This window comes from Bubalus kerabau, chromosome 13, assembly GCF_029407905.1.
Source record: "Bubalus kerabau isolate K-KA32 ecotype Philippines breed swamp buffalo chromosome 13, PCC_UOA_SB_1v2, whole genome shotgun sequence".
Lineage (NCBI taxonomy): Eukaryota > Metazoa > Chordata > Mammalia > Artiodactyla > Bovidae > Bubalus > Bubalus kerabau.
Genome location: NC_073636.1, coordinates 79808365 through 79828051, shown reverse-complemented (window position 1 = coordinate 79828051; position 19687 = coordinate 79808365). Strand labels below are relative to the sequence as shown.

At 48.8% G+C, this 19687-nt stretch overlaps 1 long non-coding RNA gene across 4 annotated transcripts; it reads right to left on the bottom strand.

Annotated features, from left to right (window-relative positions):
- Positions 1 to 1155: 1155 nt before the first annotated feature.
- LOC129625138 (uncharacterized) lies at positions 1156 to 19423 on the bottom strand. Of its 4 annotated transcripts, none has more exons than XR_008701272.1 (5): positions 18504 to 19423; positions 11674 to 11748; positions 10410 to 10532; positions 5097 to 5183; positions 3965 to 4484 (listed from the first exon to the last, which is right to left on the bottom strand). It is a non-coding gene; the product is annotated as an uncharacterized LOC129625138 (long non-coding RNA). The 4 variants fall into 4 exon arrangements; XR_008701274.1 differs by lacking the exons at positions 3965 to 4484; positions 5097 to 5183 and adding exons at positions 6152 to 6420; positions 8059 to 8093 and having other exon boundaries at positions 18504 to 19422; XR_008701275.1 differs by lacking the exons at positions 3965 to 4484; positions 5097 to 5183 and adding an exon at positions 1156 to 1322 and having other exon boundaries at positions 18504 to 19420.
- Between the last annotated feature and the right edge of the window lie 264 nt (positions 19424 to 19687).

Sequence of the window (19687 nt, the reverse complement as noted above, 5' to 3'; positions counted from 1 at the left end):
GCAGGAGCAGAGACAGATTCACTGTCCCCTGCTCATCCCTCATTTGGGATCATGTGACCACTTCTGGCCGATGGGAGGTCAGACGTACCCTTTCCAGGCTGAGGCATCTAAGACCCAGGGCACAGACCTGCAGGACTCCTCCTGCCACAGGGACGCTGGGCCCACAGGCAGGTAAAGGATGGGGGCTCTGGGAGATGGGAGGCTCCATTCCACAAGGAGCTTCCCTGGAGAGGCCCCGGATCCACAGCCTGCTCTGTGTCAGTGAAAAGCAAACACTCAGTGCAGCCACTGAGACTCTGAAGCCTGCTCACAGCAGCTGGTGCCGCAAGTCCAGCCTGAGTACAGCAGTAGGTGGAGGACGAGACACCTGTGGTGACTCACGGTGGGGGAGAGGCTTTGGTGGAGCGGGCTTAGTGGGTATCAAATTAAAGTTGGATCCGAAATACTGAGGTTTCAGTTCGTGCACATTGGATTTCTGCCTCTGTTCCACAGGCTGAGATCTCTGTCTTGTACACTGTGGGCACATAGTAAGTGGGGAACCAAGGCAGGACTGGGGGCTGGGCTGTCTGCTAGGACTCAGCCCCCCGTGGAGGAGCAGACAGGGGCTTGAGTTCTCACCCTACCACCAGTGGCTGGCCACCCACCCCTGGTCAGCTCCTTTTTTCCTTGTCTCCTGGCACTAGGGCTTTCCCAAAGCTCCTCTGCAGACCCAGGTTGGGGGTGCCCTCATCCTGGCCAGTGAGTTGAAGGAGCAGGTGTTAGTCATTCAGTCGTGTCTGACTCTTTGTGACCCCAAAGACTGTAGCCCACTAGGCTCCTCTGTCCATGGGATTCTCCAGGCAAGAATACTGGAGTGGGTTGCCATTCCCTTCTGCAGGGGATCTTCCTGACACAGGGATTGAACCCAAGTCTCTGGGGTCTCCTGCTTTGCAGGCAGATTCTTTATCAGCTGAGCCATCAGGCAAGCCCCGAATGAGCAGGTGGGTCTTCTCAGATCAGAAGACCTCGGCTGCAAAAGACAGAGCCTCTTGCTCAACCCTGCTTCCTCCCTGGAGAGAAATGACACCCGTCTGAAGCTTCAGCCGCCACACTGTGAATCTGAGACAACAAACCGGGGGCCAAAAGGTCAACTCGGAAAGGGCCCTCTCACCACACGAGGCATCCTTTAACTTCTGCTCTCCAGACCTCTTGTTAAAAGAGCAAATATTCTCTGAAATAATGCCATTTGCAGCAACATGGATGGACCCAGAGAGTGTCATGCTGAGTGAAATAAGTCAGACAGAGGAGGAGAAATATCAAATGACATCCCTTCGATGTGGAATCTGAAAACAAGTGATATAAATGAAATTACTCACAAAACAGAAAGAGACTCACAGACTTAGAGGATGAGATTATGGATGCCAGGGGGAAGGACGGAGGGACGGGATAGTTAGGGAGTTTGGGATGGACATGTACACACTGCTGTATTTAAATTGGATAACCAACAAGGACCCACTGTACAGCACAGGGAACTGCTCAGAGTTATGTGGCAGCCTGGATGGGAGGGGAGTTGGGGGAGAATGGACACGTGTGTGTGGCTGAGAGCCTTCCCTGTGCGCCTGAACCTGTCACAGCATTGTTGGTTATCAACTACACCCCAGTACAAAAGAACAAGATTTTACAAAATAATTGAAAAAAAATAAAAATTACAAAATGTTTTCTATTTCTTTACATTTGTGTCCATATAAAAAAGAGCAAATCTCCTCATCCTTTTAGCTCCAGTTAGAAGGCTTTTTTGCTACCCAGATCCTAATGCTGCTGCTGCTGCTGCTGCTAAGTAGACGGCAGCCCACCAGGCTCCCCCATCCCTGGGATTCTCCAGGCAAGAATACTGGAGCAGGTTGCCATTTCCGTCTCCAATGCATGAAGGTGAAAAGTGAAAGTGAAGTCGCTCAGTCCTGTCCGACTCTGAGCAACCCCATGGACCGCAGCCTACCGGGCTCCTCCGTCCATGGGATTTTCCAGGCAAGAGTACTGGAGTGGGGCGCCATCACCTTCCCCAGATCCTAATACACCCTAACAATTATGCTTTTCTCCTTCGCAACTGCAACCTATCAGTAGTGTAAATGGTTATCTCAGCCCAGGAGGATGAGTCTCACTGCTGAAGCAAGAAAAAAAGCCACCGTCTCTGTGGGCTAATTGTCATATCCACCATTGGCATAGTCTGGAATCTGAGAGCTGGAGCATCCCTTAGTTGGGGATCTTGGCCTCTGATCCTGCAGGTTGTGGACATTCAAGGTCTGTGTTAAAAGCTTTACAGCCCAGGCCTGTATCGGAGGCTGATCGGATGCCAGCTGCTCTCAGGTTTCACATCTCCTTCCCGAAGCTCAGTGTGCAGCCCCACAGCCATCTGTGCGGGGAGCTTTGCAGGCAGGCTTAATCATTAGCGATGCTTTACACGTCTGCAGGAGGCAGCAAGCCTATGTCTGGGCTGCCATGGCCTCCTACAGATAAATCCCTATTTCCCCAACCAATCAGGTCTCCATCAGGCTCCTGTCTGCTTCAGCAAACAGAACTCTGAGCCCAGCGATGCCACACCAGCGTTTACTTCTGTCTCATCACGCACATACCAATCTTAAATTCATAGAAAGTAAGAGTGGAAGGGATTTGAGAGGGCAGTGGGCCCAGTGTATCCATATTACAGATGGGAAGACTGAGGCCTGCAGAGGAGGTGAATTTGGCCCTGGCTCATGCTATGACTTAGAGGCAAAGCCAGAGCTAAAACCCAGGTCCCCGTGGATATCAAAAAAATCTCTTAAACATAAACTGGACACAAATACCTATATGTCCACACAAGTATTACAATAAAGTAGAAAGATGTTCCTCTGGGTTTTGGAATGAGATCACGAAGATCAAGTGGTCAAGTGTATATAAGAAGCCACACTTAAAGTGGGCTGATTATTTTAAATGCGTCTTGTAATCGAGAAGCCCAGAGACGTGCCCGACTTCATCCAGTGAGCTGAGAAATCTCTTCTGGATGCTCCGTCTCACAGCTGTGCCGTGCTCTGCTGACCCGTGCAGGGGGTCCCCATGGGATGGCAGGACAGCCCTGAGCATCCCCAGGCCCACAGCCAATCACTTTTACAAGCCTGGAGGGAAGAAAGTGCCCCCCAAGACCCAGGGCTGACCCTCCTCTGAACAGCTAACTGCGGCCAAAGGACGTGGCGCTCAACCCTCCTACCCAACCACCTGAACGGGAGTGGGCCAGGTCCTCCCAGAGCCCTGTGCTTTCTCAGAGGCAGGGAAGGGGGTTCACCAGATGGCTGCGTCAGCGAGGAGTGTGAACTGTAGTCCCTTTGGTGTCCCTACAGACCCCAAAACACGACTCCCACATGTGAGTGAACACGTGAATGAATGGCGTCTCATGAACACTGGCTTGCCGAACCGTCCGTGCTGAGTGCTTATGCTATAAGGCTGTGAGGACTCTCCCATCTCTCATATTTTCCCCTGTCACAGCCCAAGTCTTCTGCAAGACCCTGGAGAAGCTGGTGAACAGGAAAAGCAAGAAGGGACCTATTTCAATTGTGCCAGTGGATCAGGAAAGGTCCCCACCCGATGCTGATCAAGACCTTTGCCCCCAGGCACTTCCTGCCATGATGGGACCCCTGACCTTCAGCACAAAGGACTGTCACAGAGCACAGAGCAGAGGCTTCAGAATCCAGCAGACCTGGGCTCAAGCCCCAGCGCTGCCCCGTGTCAGCTGAGGGTCCTCTTGCACGTCCCGCCCCGCTCTGAGCTCAGTGTTCTCACCGGTGAGGTGCGCATAGCCAGAGAGCCTGTCCCTGGGAGCCGGAGGCAGAGGGGCCGGGTGACAGGACGGGTCGGGGGCACAGTGCTTGTGACGGGTCCTGGGTGACACCGCTGGCTGTTCGCGTCCCAGGCGCCACTCTTAACCCCTTTGACAGCAAAGCATCCGGTTGGCAGGAACAGAGCCCTCTGGGGCTTTAATAATAAAGGAGGGGGTAGCAAAGCGTCCAGAGTACGAGAATAACAAATACAAGGGGCTGCCATAGTCTACAGAAAAGTTCTGAAAGAATAACTCACTTAATCCCCCAGTAATCCCGCTAGAGATCTGCTATTGCATCCCTTATACAGACGAGGAAAATGGAGGCTCAGAAAGTCTAAGTCATCTGCCCATTTTACACAGCTAGTGTCCAAGATCAGGGCTTTTAAACAGACATAGAGGACAGAGCTATGGAGAGGGGAGGAGAGGGTGAGATGTATGGAGAGAGTAACATGGAAACTTACATTACCATATGTAAAATAGATAGCCAATGGGAATTTGCTGTATGGCTCAGGGAACTCAGAGTTTGTATCAACCTAAAGGGGTGGGATGGGAAGGGAGGTGGGAGGAAGATTCCAGAGGGAGGGGACATGTGTACACCTATACGGTTGATTCATGTTGATCTTGGCAGAAAACAACAAAATTCTGTAAAGTAATTATCCTGCAATTGAAAAAAAAATAAATTAAAAAAAAAAACCAACTGTGATCCAACCCTCCCCTTCATCAGGAAGGTGGCACGTAACCCAGGTTCTCCCAATCAGAGTGCCCTGGCCTCCCTCCCAGAGCGACGGGGGTGTGGATGGACATGTTATCTGAAGACACCAATCCAAGCCTCGCAGAGCTTTTATGGAAAGACCTCTCTCTCTGCAGGAGTGGCTAAGCAGGGGGCCACCAATTCCCATCTGCAGCTGGGAGTAAGGTCAGATCCAACAGAACCGAACGGACTGGGAGTGGGGGAGAGGAAGTTTCCCAGAAGGAAATCAAGATGCTGTTTCCAGGGGAAGAGGGAAGGAGGGCTGTCCAAACAGCAGATGGTCATCACGGTCACAATCACCAGGGGGCTCTGCGAGGCGAGCCACCTGCCAAGTATCAGACCATTGGCTTCCTCGTGACCCCAGATCATCCAGCACATGTACTGATCGGGTCCCAGTCCAGGAGAAGGGTCCAGGTCAGAAAATGATTCAAGGACCCCCTGATGAGCCAGGGAGGCATTGACTTTGCTCCCCAGTTTAAATGCGGGACTCAGATTATCTAAGTTTTATCTGCCACTCACCGCCCTCTCGCTGACACTAATTATTTTGTCAGGATGCTTCTCTAGAGCCAGGCTCTGCTCTTCCCCAGCAGCCTCCCCGGGGCTTGGCTGTAAACAGAAGGGTGGATGTGGATGAGCCTGGAGCGTCAGAACTGCGGTGCTGAGATAACGGGTGCAGCTGTGCGGTGAGAGCGGGATGAAGTTTGAGAGTCTCTCTCTGTTCGTGCATCCCCATCACCTGCTCCCCGCCACCAGCGCTGGTTGAAAATGACGAGACTACCTAGAGGTCATTTATCAACCCCACCACCTGCCAAGCCCACTTAGCACCTGGTCCCATCCATTCCCCCTCCTAACTCTTCTTCAAAATCCACTCTCTGTCATCCATCTTTTCCCTGTATCACCTCTGCCTGACCGTAGCATCCCTCTCACTGATCATACCTCCACCCTTGCCGTGTATACTAAGTCGCTTCAGTCATGCCTGACTCTTTGCGACCCTATGGACTATAACCCGCCAGGCTCCTCTGTCCATGGGATTCTCCAGGCAAGAAGACTAGAGTGGATTGCTCCAGGGCATCTTCCCAACCCACGTCTCCTGTGTCTCCTGCACTGCAAGTAGATTCTTTACCTCCGAGCCACTGGGAAACCCTCCACTGTTGCCATCCAGAAGCAAATACAGCCCTAGAATCCAGTCCCCTCACTCATGAACATCCTGCCAGAGTTCCCTATTGTCCTCAGAATAAAGTCCAGGCTCCTCGGCGTGGCTTGGAGGAACCTGTGTGGCTTCGCCACTAACACTTCTTTGTAGCTTTCTGTCACTATCTCACAATGAACTTTGGGTTCCTCAGATGCACGAAGTTCTCTCCCCTCTCTGAGGTCTTTGCTTTTGCTGTTTCCTCTACTTGCAACACTTCTCTCCCTTTCTTCACTGGCTTAAATCCCAGCCATCCTTCAGTGCTCAGCAGAGAACCCGTTGTCTGGAGAAATGCTAGTTTCCCCTGCTGCAGGCTCCCATAGCACTCTACTCTCTGCCAATCATGAATAAATCGTCATTCTTTATTTGCCATAAAACATGCACACACAGAGTATGTGTGTTGGGCCCGGGAGGGACTTTGGCTAATATATTGTTCAGTTTCTCTAGCACAATGCTTGGTACATAAAAAGCACCTAGTAAATTTTTTGTTGGGGTTCCCTGGTGGCTCAGGGGTAAAGAACGTGCCTGCCAATGCAGGAGATGCAGGTTCGATCCCTGGGTTGGGAAGATCCTCTGGGGAAGGAAATGGCAACCTACTCCAGTGTTCTTGCTGTGAAATCCCAAACAACAGAGGAGCCTGGCGGGCTACAGAACCTTGGGTCGCAAAAGAGTCAGACATGACTTAGCAACTAAACAACAACAATTTTTTTGTTAAATGAAATGACCTTCCCAAATACTTATCATCCCTGTTTGACATTTTTAGCTTTTTTTTGGAGGATAATCGCTTTACAGTGCCGTGCTGGCCTCTGCCATACATCAACATGAACGTTTTTAGCTTTTTATTGAAGCATAATGCACATGTAGAAAAGTGTGCCCATCATCAGTTTACAGATTGACTCCCTTCTCTCGGAGATAACTGTTATCCCTGCTATATATGATCATATACATTGCTTCTTTTTCCCCTAATTTTTGAATAATTTAAAAAAGAAAGGTAAATCTAGCCTCTGTTACTTCATCTTGATTTGAGTAAAACTCTATACAAGTTTTGATACTTAATCTTTTCATTATTGAATTGAAAATATTTTCTAATCTCCCCTGTAATTTCTACACTTGATCTTAGCCAAAAGACTGAAAAGTGATCCACTATAATTTCTTCTTTAACATATCAGTTATTTATTCCAAACACGTGGGAGTTTTCTAGTTATATTTGAATTAATTTCTAGCTTAATTCTACTATAATCATAAAATATATTCTATGTGATTTCAGCCCTTTGAAATTTGTAGAGACTTGCCTTATGGCCTAATGTGTAGTCTATTTTGTTAAATGTTCCATGAGCTCTTGACAAAAACGTGTACTCTGTAGTTCTAGGGTGCAACGTTCTATATATGCCAATTAGGTCAACTTATTAATAATGTTGATTAAATCTTCTAAATCCTTAGCTGTTCTGATTGTTTTTTTCCTACCAGTTACTGATAGAAGCATATTAAAAATCACTTAATAAGATTTAGATTTGTCTATATCGCCTTTTGAAAGTGAGAGTGAAAGTCGATCAGTCGTGTCCAGCTCTTTGGGACCCCATGGACTATACAGTCCATGGAATTCTCCAGGCCAGAATACTGCAATGGGTAGCCATTCCGTTCTCCAAGGGATCGTCCCAACCCAGGGATCGAATCCAGGTCTCCCTCATTGCAGGTGGATTCTTTACCAGCTGAGCCACCATGGAAGCCCAAGAATACTGGAGTAGGTAGCCTATCCTTTCTCCAGGGGATCTTCCCAAACCAGGAATCGAACCAGGGTCTCCTGCATTGGAGGTGGATTCTTTATCAGCTGAGCTTGTCAATTTTAAGACTATGGTATCATACACAAACAAATTTAGAATTGCCATATATTTCTTAGAGAGTGTAATTTTTATCCTTATGGAATATCCTTCTTTACCTCTAGTAATATTTTTACCTAACAGTATATTTTCAGACAACACTAATATCTGAATTTTCTATGGTTCTATTTCTGTTGGCTGTATCTTCTCTTATTTTTTTTTTAATCTTTTTGTCTTTCTGCTTACTTGTTGTTGTATGCTAGACATTGTAGGTGGAAAATGTAGAGGATTTTAACCTCTACATCATATTTTCTTAGAGTGGATTCTCCAGAAAGTAGAAGCTCAGACCTTGACCTGTACATAGACAGTTCATTTAGGGTGGTAATCCAAATGCACAGGCATGGGATTCTGAGTAGAATAAAACAGGGAAAAAGAAAAAAGCAATTTATGGGCACCTCCTTGAGTTGGTTGTTACCTTAAGCTACTGGTGATTGATCCTGCCAAGACCTCCTAAAAAATATAAATATAACTCAGAATTTTCTTCCTGAAGAATGGAAGGGAGATGCACTTACTCTACAACTCACATCTCCCATTGATCAAGAGTTGCTCTGTAAGTGGATAACTCCCTTTTACTTCCAGGCTGCATGTGTATGAAAGGCAGGTTCCCACAGGCAGAGGCACCAGAGAACCCCTGGTCTGGGAAGTTAAGGGATATGCAGGGGTTGACGCAGTGTTCTTGAGTGATACCTGCATAAAGCTAGCTCTGGGAGCTGTGGCTGCAGTGAGATCCAGGGCAGCGGGATGCAAGGAAGAGCAAATGTAAATGTTCCGACCTCTTTCCAAAGATTTACCTTTGCTTCTGGCAGACAACCAGGTTAAGATCAACTTAATCCAATCAGGGACTGAGATGACTCACTGCTGAGCTTCAGTCTTTCTGAGGATCTCAGCTCGTCCTTACTCCTAGGGAGCAGCTCTCCAGGGCTCCAGCTGAAAGCTGAGGCTGTTCCCCAGGTCCCCTCTTTCTTGGCAGGCCCTGAATGCCAGTGTTTGTTGCCCTAGCTCTATAAATCTGCCAAGAGTACGGCTCAGCCCATCAGCCCCTGCTTCCAAATCAGCAAATGCCGCAAAAGGAAAATTGTTTGAAATACTAGACTCAAACCTGGGAGCTTCTCTTTTTTCCTGGGATCTTGGCCCCTCAAACCCTTAGCATCTTTCTAAAACCTTCAAAGGGATTTTTTTTTTTTTTTATCTAGGTTTCCCATTCATCCTCAACAGGAAGACTGGCCCAAGACAAGCTAGACTGCCATTGCCAGAATCAGGACACCCTCGGTTGCCCGTGAAAAGGTTAATGGCGAACATGGCACCATGATGTTAAAAACTGCCTTAGAGAATAGAGTCATCTCAAAAGCCAAGTCTGAGCTCTGCATCCATTAAAGAATGGTTCCATCCTTTGTCATCTCTGCTTTGCAGGATCCTCCTAGGGCTGGCACAACGCCTGGCATTTAACACATACTTAAAATGTACCAATAAATAATCTGCATACCAAGCTGATTTTGTGTCTGTGGAGGATGCCCGTAGGGGCTGGGAAGAGCACGCCCCATCTCAAAGTCTCTCTGCCGCTGCTAAGAAGCTGAGGTGGAGGTTCACAGACTTCCTCAGTCATAAGAACCTCTTGCAAAGACTATGATATCAGCTCATTTCTGGGCTCCTCTCTGCAGATTCTCATTCAGCCCTAAAGCCAGTGTCCATCAAGAGAATCTACCCAGTGTGACAACGACCCCAGCACTGATATCTGCCCAGGACCCGAAATTCTTGATTTAGGGAAGACTCAGTCTAGGGACTCCCCCTTGAAGAGGCCCTCCTGGCTAAGAGGAGCTGGGTTGAAGGTACAGTATCTGCTGGGATGGTATTCTCCAAAATGTAGAACCTTTATGACTTTGGATGGTGGGGAAGAAGGAGCACCATATTAAAAAGCATTGAGTCAGAGAGGGAGCGGCTCCTGATCTGTCGTCCTGTAGGATAAAGGCTCAGGACGGTGCTACGATGTCTCTGAGAGTCCTCTGACACCTGTCATTTCCCCTCCGACAAAAAAGGGGCAGGTGTCAGGTTAAGAACCTTCTTAGGCGGCTGAATCTAGCTGGTATATAATGACATTACTTCCATTGTAGCTCTATTTCCTATAAATCCTATTTTTAGAACATGATCTTGGCTTCCTATTTATGTAAGTTTCCCTTTAAGTAAACTCATGTGAGTTTATGTAAACAAAAATATTAAGTTACTAGTAGCCTGAATCATACATAAATATGGCAAAACTCAGGAAGGTTGTGTGCAAAGAAGTGAAATTTGAGGAAGAGTGTACTTAAGGAGTTCTCCTTCACTTGGAGAAGACAGGTGTGACATGAAGACTCCAGAGAGCAAGAGAACCAAAGCAAATGACTTCTTCTAGGGCGTATCACCTAACCAGGGAGGATCCAGGGTTAGAGGGCCAGATGGTCAGGCTGCCTGAAGTGCCCCTCTCCCCGGGATGCATTCCACTGGGTTCTAATGAGGCATTTACCAGCGATCCTATTTCAGATACAAACATTCTGAGGAATCGAGAGTCCTCAGTAGCATCCCTGATGCCTGCCCTTTGAGACTGAACTGGGACAAGTGTTCACCCACATGAAAGTTCTCAGAGATGGGGGAAGGTGAGAACTTCCGTGTGGGTGCCTGGGACCTGAGAGACCTGGGAAGAATGCTGGGGCAGGCAGGTGCCTTTTTCATAAGCATTCATGAAATGTCATCCATGGGTCCCTGAACCTTCACCACGGTGGACCTAATGCCCACCAACAATGGTGCAGCTCTTCCCACTTCCAGAAGCTTCCGAGTTCCATCAGTGAAGGCCACTGATTGGATCAGTACACATTTGCTGCAAAAAATGTAAGATCCATTCCACTCCTGCATATGTATCTGGAAAAAAAAATGAAAACACTAATTCAAAAAGATACATGCATGCCAACGTTCCAAGTAGCACCATTCACAATGGCCAAGGCATGGAAGCAACCTAAGTGCCCCTCATCAGCAACAACTGGATAAAGAAGATGTGGTGTGTGTATATATATACACACACACGTAATAGAACATGAGCTATAAAAAAAGAATGAAATTCTGCCATTTGCAGCAATGTGGATGGGCCGAGTGAGTATTATGCTTAGTGAAATAAGTCAGAGGAAGACAAATACTGTATATCACTTATATGTGAAATCTAAAAAATAACCCAAAGGAATATATATATGCAAAAGAGAGACAGACTCACAGACATAAAAAAAAAAAATTTGTGGTTACCAAAGGGGAGGGAGAGGGACAAATTAAGAGTGTGAGAGTAACAGATACAGACTATTATACATAAAACAGATGAACAACCAGGATTTACCAATAGCGCAGGGAATTATGGGCTTCCCTGGTAGCTCAGACAGTAAAGAATCTGCCTGCAATGCAGGAGTCCCAGATTCGATCCCTAGATGAGGAAGATCCCCTCGAGAAGGAAATGGCAACCCACTCCAGTACTCTTGCCTGGAGAATCCCATGGACAGAGGAGCCTGGTGGGCTAGAGTCCATGGGGTTGCAGAGTCAGACACAGCTAAGCGACTAACACATACATACACACATACAGGAAATTATACCCCTGATCTTGTAATAACCTACAATGGAGAATAATCGACAAGTACTGAGTCACTATGCTGAACACCTGAATCTAAAATTACATTGTAAATCAACTATACTTCAGTTAAAAAAGAAAAAAGGTCCGCAGATGGCACAGCCATGAGGGAGCAGAGGAAGTCAATGACCCCGCCTGCCACGTGACCTAAGATGAACGACTCTTCTTCCCCCAAACCACCGTGACGGTGACAGAGTCACCCGCGGTGCTCACACCCATGGCTAACTTCTCATCATGCAGCCACGGCGCTCACACCCACGGCTAACTTCTCATCATGCAGCCACGGCGCTCACACCCACGGCTAACTTCTCATCATGCAGCCACGGCGCTCACACCCACGGCTAACTTCTCATCATGCAGCCTTCACACGTGAGTGGTGGGGAAGACATTTACCAGGGAAATCTTTCTGTCGATGCAGCCACCCAGACTACGGAATGTTTTTCTTCTTCAATTTCTGTCTTGTGCGTCCTGCAGAAGCAAATAAGAATGAGTTAAGGAGCCTCTCTGGGAAGGCAGGAGATAAATATACATGTTTCAGAACCAAAAAACATCCTGCCTGTAAGGGATAGAGGCTGAAAAGAGAGGAGTAAGATGTAAAATGGCAGCCCAAGGGTCCAGCAGTGTGGTTGGTTTTTTTTTTTAATGTTTAAAATACGTAAACATTCAGATATCTAAAATAAAAAATCCAGCTATCTGGCTTTTCTGGAAAAATAAGTTCTGACCCCATGGTAGGAAAGTGGCAACTGCCTGGCAGGGTGAGGTGGCCGAGGTGCAAGCTCTCCGGTTTGCCTCCTCCCTCCCAGCCCACCTCACTTGTTCCCTCCCGAGTGATCAGCTCCCCTTGGTTTGCCCCAGATGGTTCTGGTCTTACAACTGAAAGTCCCGTGTCCGAGGCACCCAGTCAGTCCTGGACAAACCAAGACAGTTGCCCGCCTTAGGTATCTGCCTGGTCCCAAGAAACAGAGGCGATAATACTCACATAGTTTGTGTTTCATGCTAAGCAGAGTTCTCGGCTTCTTAACCAAATTAACTCCCTTAATCTTCACAGAATCCTCATAGTATGAGGCAGGTACTAAAACCATCCTCATTATTACAGATGAGATCCTGAGGCACAGATAGCTGAAGTCATGCCCAGCCCAGATGACTCTGCTATGGGCTGGGACTTCAGTTTCATTCCGTGTGTGTGTGTGTGTGTGTGTGTGTGTGTGTGCACGTGTGTGTGTGTTAGTCACTCAGTCGTGTCTGACTCTTTGCGACCCCATGGACTCTAGCCCACCAGGATCCTTTGTCCATGGGATTCTCCAGGCAAGAGTACTGGAGTAGGTTGTCATTTCCTTCTCCAGGATATCTTCCTGACCCAGGGACCAAACCTGGATCTCCCACATTGCAGGCAGATACTTTACCATCTGCCCACTGGGGTCTCTAATCCAGGTGAGCTAAGGCCCCTCATTTTAGGCTGATGTGAAAGGAAGGCACATGGCCTGCTTCTTACCCACTTATCCCCATGGCTCTGTGTGGCAGATGTGTTCCTTGCCTGTGTTAGTCGCTCAACTGAGATTCTATAAAGATGAAATACTGGGGTTGTGGCAGCTACTTTGTGACAAAGGTCAAGCTTAAGGATGGAAAGTCAACAGATTCAGGGTGGTGGAAGAGAAAAGTCCAGCCACCAAGCCTCTTATGGAGTGACCCCACCTCCAGATTCCTATATATACTGACACTGTGAGTTCCTTAACCTGTTATTTCAGCCTTCAACAGTACATGAACCGAGAACTTCCAGATGTTCAAGCTGGATTTAGAAAAAGTAGAGGACTGAGAGATCAAATTGCCAACATCCACTGGGTCATCAAAAAGACAAGAGAGTTCCAGAAAAACATCTACTTCTGCTTCACCGACTACACTAAAGCCTTTGACTGTGTGTCTCACAACAAACTGTGGAAAATTCTTAAAGAGATGGGAATACCAGACCACCTTACCTGCCTCCTGAGAAATCTGTATGCAGGTCAAGAAGCAATAGTTAGAGCCAGACATGGAACAGCAGACTGGTTCCAAATTGGGAAAGGAGTACGTCAAGGCTGTATATTGTCGCCCTGCTCATTTAACTTCTGTGCAGAGTACATCATGAGAAACGCTGGGCTGGAAGAAGCACAAGGTGGAATCAAAATTGCCAGGAGAACTATCAATAACCTCAGATATGCAGATGACACCACCCTCATGGCAGAAAGCGAAGAGGAACTAAAGAGCTTCTGGATGAAGATGAAAGAGGAGACTGAAAAAGTTGGCTTAAGACTCAACATTCAAAAAACTAAGGTCATGGCATCCAGTCCCATCACTTCATAGCAAATAGATGGGGAAACAATGGAAACAGTGACAGACTTTATTTTCTTGGGCTCCAAAATCACTGCATATGGTGACTGCAGTCATGAAACTAAAAGACGCTTACTCCTTGGAAGAAAAGCTATGACATACCTACAAAGCATGTTAAAAAGCAGCGACATTACTTTACCAACAAAGGTCCATCTAGTCAAAGCTATGGTTTCTCCGGTAGTCATGTATGGATATGAGAGTTGGACCATAAAGAATGCTGAGTGCCAAAGATTTGATGCTTTTGAACTGTGGTGTTGGAGAAGACTCTTGAGAGACCCTTGGACTGCAAGATCAAACCAGTCGATCCTAAAGGAAATCAGTCCTGAATGTTCATTGGAAGGACTGATGCTGAGGTTGAAGCTGTAATTCTCTGGCCACTTAATGCGAAGAGCCAGCCCTTTAGAAAAGACCCTGATGCTGGAAAAGATTGAAGACAGGAAGAAAAGGGGACGACAGAGGATGAGATGGTTGGACGGCATCACCAACTCAATGGACATGAGTTTGAGCAAGCTCTGGAGATTGTGAAGGACAGGGAAGCCTGGCGCGCTGCAGTCCATGGGGTTGCAAACAGTCAGACACAACTGAGCGACTGAACAACAGCAAATATCCTAACTTATACACCATGGGACCCTCAAGAATACCTTTGCTTTTCCCATGAAGTCTAGAGCAGCTTGCTCCCTATTTTCCTTCTCTCTGTGCCCCTCATGACCTTATAGAGATTTCCAAGGTTTAGGGGCACCTCGTAAGCATGAGACACCCCAGACCAGTTTCACTATGCCAGGCACATTAAAGAGATCAGTTGGTTGATAAGCCAAAAGTTCACCATATAGAAGGGAACCAATTCAAGAGAAGGGCCAACTTTTCCTGCAATTCACTCAATAAGCAACTCTGTACGCTGGGCTTCCCTGGTGGCTCAGACAGTTAAGAATCTGCCCGAAATGCAGGAGATCCCCTGGAGAAGGGAATGGCTTACCCACTCCAGTATTCTTGCCTGGAGAATTCTATGGACAGAGGAGCCTGGTGGGCTACAGTTCATGGGGTCCCAAAGACTCAGACACAACTAGCAACTAACTTTCACTTCTCTTTGAGTTTCTACCAAAGGCCAAGGACCATCCAGGTTGTGGTCCCTACACGTCTCTCTAGTCACTTCACCCCATCGCAGCGTCCTCAGGTCCTGCTGTGATACTCACTGCCTTTAACAGGACGCTTCACCTTTCTGTGCCTCAGTTTCTCCATCTTTAAAGTGGAGATACAATAATTCCAGCCTCCTGAGGTCACTGGAATGATTTAATAAAACAGTGATGGCAATGTGTTCAACAAAGCACCTGGCATGTAGAGATGCTCCATGAATGTCCGTGATTATCTCTGTTTTGGGGTGGAAAGTGGAATAATTTAGTAAAGCGAGGACACCAGTGTTTCCATTCTGCAAGTAAGGAGCTTAAAACTCCGAGATTCTCTCAAGGCACCCAAATATCTAAATTTGAGTTTAGACCCAGATCTGTCCAAGTACAAAACCTATTCTAGAGAATGGAATATTATTTTGAAGTAGGTAATAAAGGGAAGGAAAAAAAAAAACACAAGAATTTTTATCCACATTTGGGATCCTGATAAAAAAGCAAAGCTGCCTTTTGCATGGCAGCCTAAACATTTTTCAGTGAGACCTTTGATTAAAGACAATTACCCTTGCTTTGGTGACAGAAAAGCTGATCTCAGCGAATCAAGAAAGCTATCCCCAAATGACAAATGGAATTAAATATCCACTCAGCTACTCCAGATGGTCTCTGAAGCCACGGAACCACAAGACTTGATTACAATGACAAGTACCGGGTCATGGGCCCGGCTGGAAGAGAAGAAAATCCACTTTCAAACGATTCTCCAATGACTTCAATTAACTGTGGGCTAAAGCAGACAGTTAGCTGTATAAGCATAGATCTCTGCTTTTAATTAAATTTCCTCTAGTCTAAATGCCGCTTTGAGATTTTCAGAAGGAAAACACAATATCCAGGAAATGCAATTGGATCTGATGTGTCTGTGTTGTGTAGAGTTCAGGTGGACCCTACCCCCCAGAAGCACGTGTAAAAGCTCTTTTGTTTGATGGTATTTATAATTATTATTAGCAACCTTCTCATAAGACCCACACTTCTACTCACTCGGTTCCCATCTGTCCTATTAGGGTCAGCAAACTCCAGCCCCCAGGGCCCAGCGTGGGCACTGCTTGTTTCCCTAAACATAATTCTGGAACAGAGGCTCGCTTGTTCTTTTCTTTACCTACAACTGCCTGCATGCGGCCCCAGCAGAGTGAAGGCCTTAGGTGGCCAGCAAAGCCCAAGACGTTTGCAGAGCCTTGCAGAGGCCGTAGGACCAAGCCCCCCTGAAGAGTCTGTCGGCCGTGCTCAGGAGTCTGGACTTCATCCGGGAGGCGGCAGGGAGCCACTGAAAGATTCGGAGGAGGCTGCAGAGAGGCTGCGGGGAGCGGGGGAGGTTGGGGCCCCAGCCCCACCTGGGGCCACTCACCCCATCTGGATGAGGCTGCTCGTTGCAAACTCCTGTGAGGCTACTTGGGCGCTGTTGCTGGTGTGGCCAGCCCTCCTGCCAGGGAGCAGAACCAGCCCCACGGGCCCAGGGGCAGTGCCCCTCCCCAACCAGGCTGCAGCCCTCAGACAGCTGGAGAGACGCCAGGCTCCCCGTGCCACAAAGCTCCCAGCTGGACAGAGCCCCGGGTGCCCATGAGGCTCCCAGCCGGATGGAGCTCCCAGCCAGACGGAGCCCCGGGTGCCCATGAGGCTCCCAGCTGGACGGAGCCCCGGGTGCCCACGAGGCACCTGCCCCCACAGCAGACCCTTCCGTGTCCTCTTTCCCTTCCCCCACGGCCAATACCAAACCCCTGTCATAAGCTCTGCTTCTGGGGGACCAAACAAGACAGCTGGATCCTCCTCTAAGAAAGATCGCTTGGGTTGTCCCTCAGGCAGTGATGGGATGGGAGTCTGGAAATCTGGTTGCAGAAATGACGGGGCCCTGTGTCTCGGGTACCTGGGCCTCCCCCATCGCCAGTCAAGCACCAGGCCCAGACCGGACCCGCCTCCCTCCTGGGAGCTCAGGAACCCGGCCTCCTCCGCCCACCTGCACGGCGGCCCCGGAACCCCGACACCAGCACCTCTTACCACCTCCCCCTTGACCACCCAGCAGCCAGACGGGTCCTGCTCCTCCCAGCTCAGGCCCTCCTGTGGCTCCACTTTGCTCAGAATAAAGTCAACAACCTTCCTCTGAGCTGCAGGGACCTGCCGTGACTTGTGCCCGCCGCACGGCTCACCCCGAGCCCCCTCCCCCACTGCCCCCAACTCACCAGCCCCGGGCTCTGAGCACAGGCCTCCTCTCCCTGCTCCCGCTTCCTCCAGATGTACGCCACTTGCCCCATGACCCCTTCCGTCCCACTCAAAGATCCCTTTCTCATCGAGACCATTCCTGAGCACCCCATTTTAACGGCATGTCCTTCTCCTGACTCACAACCCTCCTTCCCTGCCCGGCTTGTCCCCATTGCACCAGCCACCATCCGACATCAGCACAGCTCTGACCTGCCGGCTTGGCTGAGGGTTTATCACCCCTTCCCTCATAGCTCAGCTGGTAAAGGATCCGCCTGCCATGCAGGAGACTCCGGTTCGATTCCTGGGTTGGGAAGATCCGCTGCAGGAGGGATAAGCTACCCACTCCAGTGTTTTGAGGCTTCCCTGGTGGCTCAATGGTAAAGAATCTGCCCACAATGCGGGAGACCTGGGTTTGAGCCCTGGAGAAGGGATCGGCTACCCACTCCAGCCTTCTGGCCTGGAGAGTTCCATGGACTGTATCGTCCACGGGGTCGCAAAGAGTCGGACAAGACTGAGCGGCTTTCACTTCACTTATCACCCCTACCAGACCACTAGGGCTTCCCTGGTGGCTCAGTGGTAAACAATCCGCCTGCCAATGCAGGCGACCCGCGTTGGACCCCTGGGTCGGGAAGATCCCCTGGAGAAGGAAATGGCAGCCTTCTCCAGTATTCTTTCCTGGAGAATCCCAAGGACAGAGGAGTCTGGCGAGCTACAGTCCGTGGGGCCTCAGAGACCTGGACATGACTGAGTGACTAAACACGTAGACCATGAGCTCCAGGAGGACAAGTAATGAGCCTGTGTGCTTTCGCTGTATCCACAGCGCCCAGCAGAGCTGTGTATGGGCAGGAAGGTCCTCAATGAATGTTTATGTGGAGGAAAGAAGCAGGTAGGGAGGACTGTTCCTCTATTCCCTAAGCAGAGGCATCCACTTCTCCCCACTATTTCAGGTCCAGACCCGCTCACCCTCTCCCAGGCAGGCAGGCAGCAGAAAGGAATCGGAGAGTGAGTGGCCCCGCCCTGGGTCTCAGCTCTAACAGTGTTTCAAGATGTGACAAAGTGGAATCAGCACGGGCTGGACTTGTGTTCAAATCCCAGCTTCTCCACCGACCTGCTGAGTGACCTCAGGCGAGTTGCTACACCTCGCTGGAGCTGCGGGCGCTAGTGGTGAAGAATCTTCCGGCCAAAGCAGGCGACGCAAGAGACGGGGGCTCAGTCCCTGGGGTGGGAAGATCCCTTGGAGAAGGAAATGGCAACCCCACTCCAGTACTCTTGTCTAGAAGAGCCTATGGACAGAGGAGCCTGGTGGGCTACAGTCCATGGGGGTCACAAGGAGTCGGACGTGACTGAGCACACATCTAGGGCTGGAGAGGTGGGCAGGTCCACTGTTTAGGGCCCCGGGGGCCCTGTGAGGGGGACCGAGTAACTCAGAGTCTGAGTTTAGTGTCCTTGTTTGAAAGACGAGGAGAAAGATCATCAAAAAAGACTGTGCCTACTCACCCAAAGGACAGCTTTAAAAACAGAAGACGGTGCCCCCGACCTCTGAAGTCTTCCTCTAGAGCCGCCAGATCTGAGAACAGAAGTCTGCGGTTTCAGCTTAGCCTTTAGGTTTAAATTAGTTCCACCTGCATCAATTTACTAGTAAACGAGGGTCATTTATATCATGCTTTGAGTAGAGCAAATTATCGTTTTCTTCGGGCAAGTCCACCAGAATGACCAAAGGAAAGGGGCGCAAGCTCAGGGGAGAAAGTCCCATTTTCTTCGAATGACAGAAAACCGCGTGTGAACCTGAGCAAATTTAATTTTCTCCTCCAGCTCAATATTTGCAGCAAAGATTTTGAGAAACCAAATTGGATTTTCGGGAAGGGGGATGTCTTTTAACACGCGCCACTGCAGCTGGGCAGATTCAACTTATTGCAACCAGAGGGCAGTTTCCCCGGCATGCCGAGGGGCTCACAGTTTATGTGAGCCTAAGCAAGGAAATGGGGCTTCCCAGATGGCTCAGCGGTAAAGAACCTGCCTGCAATGCGGGCCGTGCCGGTTCGACCTCTGGGTCAGGAAGATCCCCTGGAGGAGGGCATGGCAACCCACTGCAGTATTCTTGCCATGGAAAAATCCCATAAAGAGAGGAGCTTGATGGGCTACAGTCCAGGGGTTGGGTTGCAAAGAGTCAGATATGACTGAGCACAAAACAGCAAAGAAATAGACCTTTAGCCCTAAGCAGACGGGGAGGATTTTAGTCAAGGTCTTGGAGCACTTTATTCCCAGGGTCTCATAGAATTGGGAGAAATAATGACCCAGCTTTCAGAAATACAGACTTTGAGGAGGAAGACATTTTGGACACCACCTAGGAGATTCACCTACTATGCACCCAGGGCTCTCTAAAACTCTGGCCAGGAGAGAGTTTAAGAGACTTCAGCCATCAGTTACAATGACTCCTCCTAATAAGAAAGGTATTTTTTTTCAATCGATCTTTTTCATTGCATCTCAGAGTCTCTGTTTAGTTCCTTAAGGATTCCTCTTGAACCAACAGACCTTAGGCTCCAGGAAAATAGTTTCCCCCTAGAATTTAAAAACAAAACACTGTATCCTTTCCTTTGTAGACCAAGAAGTCAGCAAGTACTTTCTGTAAAGGGCCTGAGGGTACATCATTTAGTCTTTGATGTGTCTGTTGCAACTAAGCT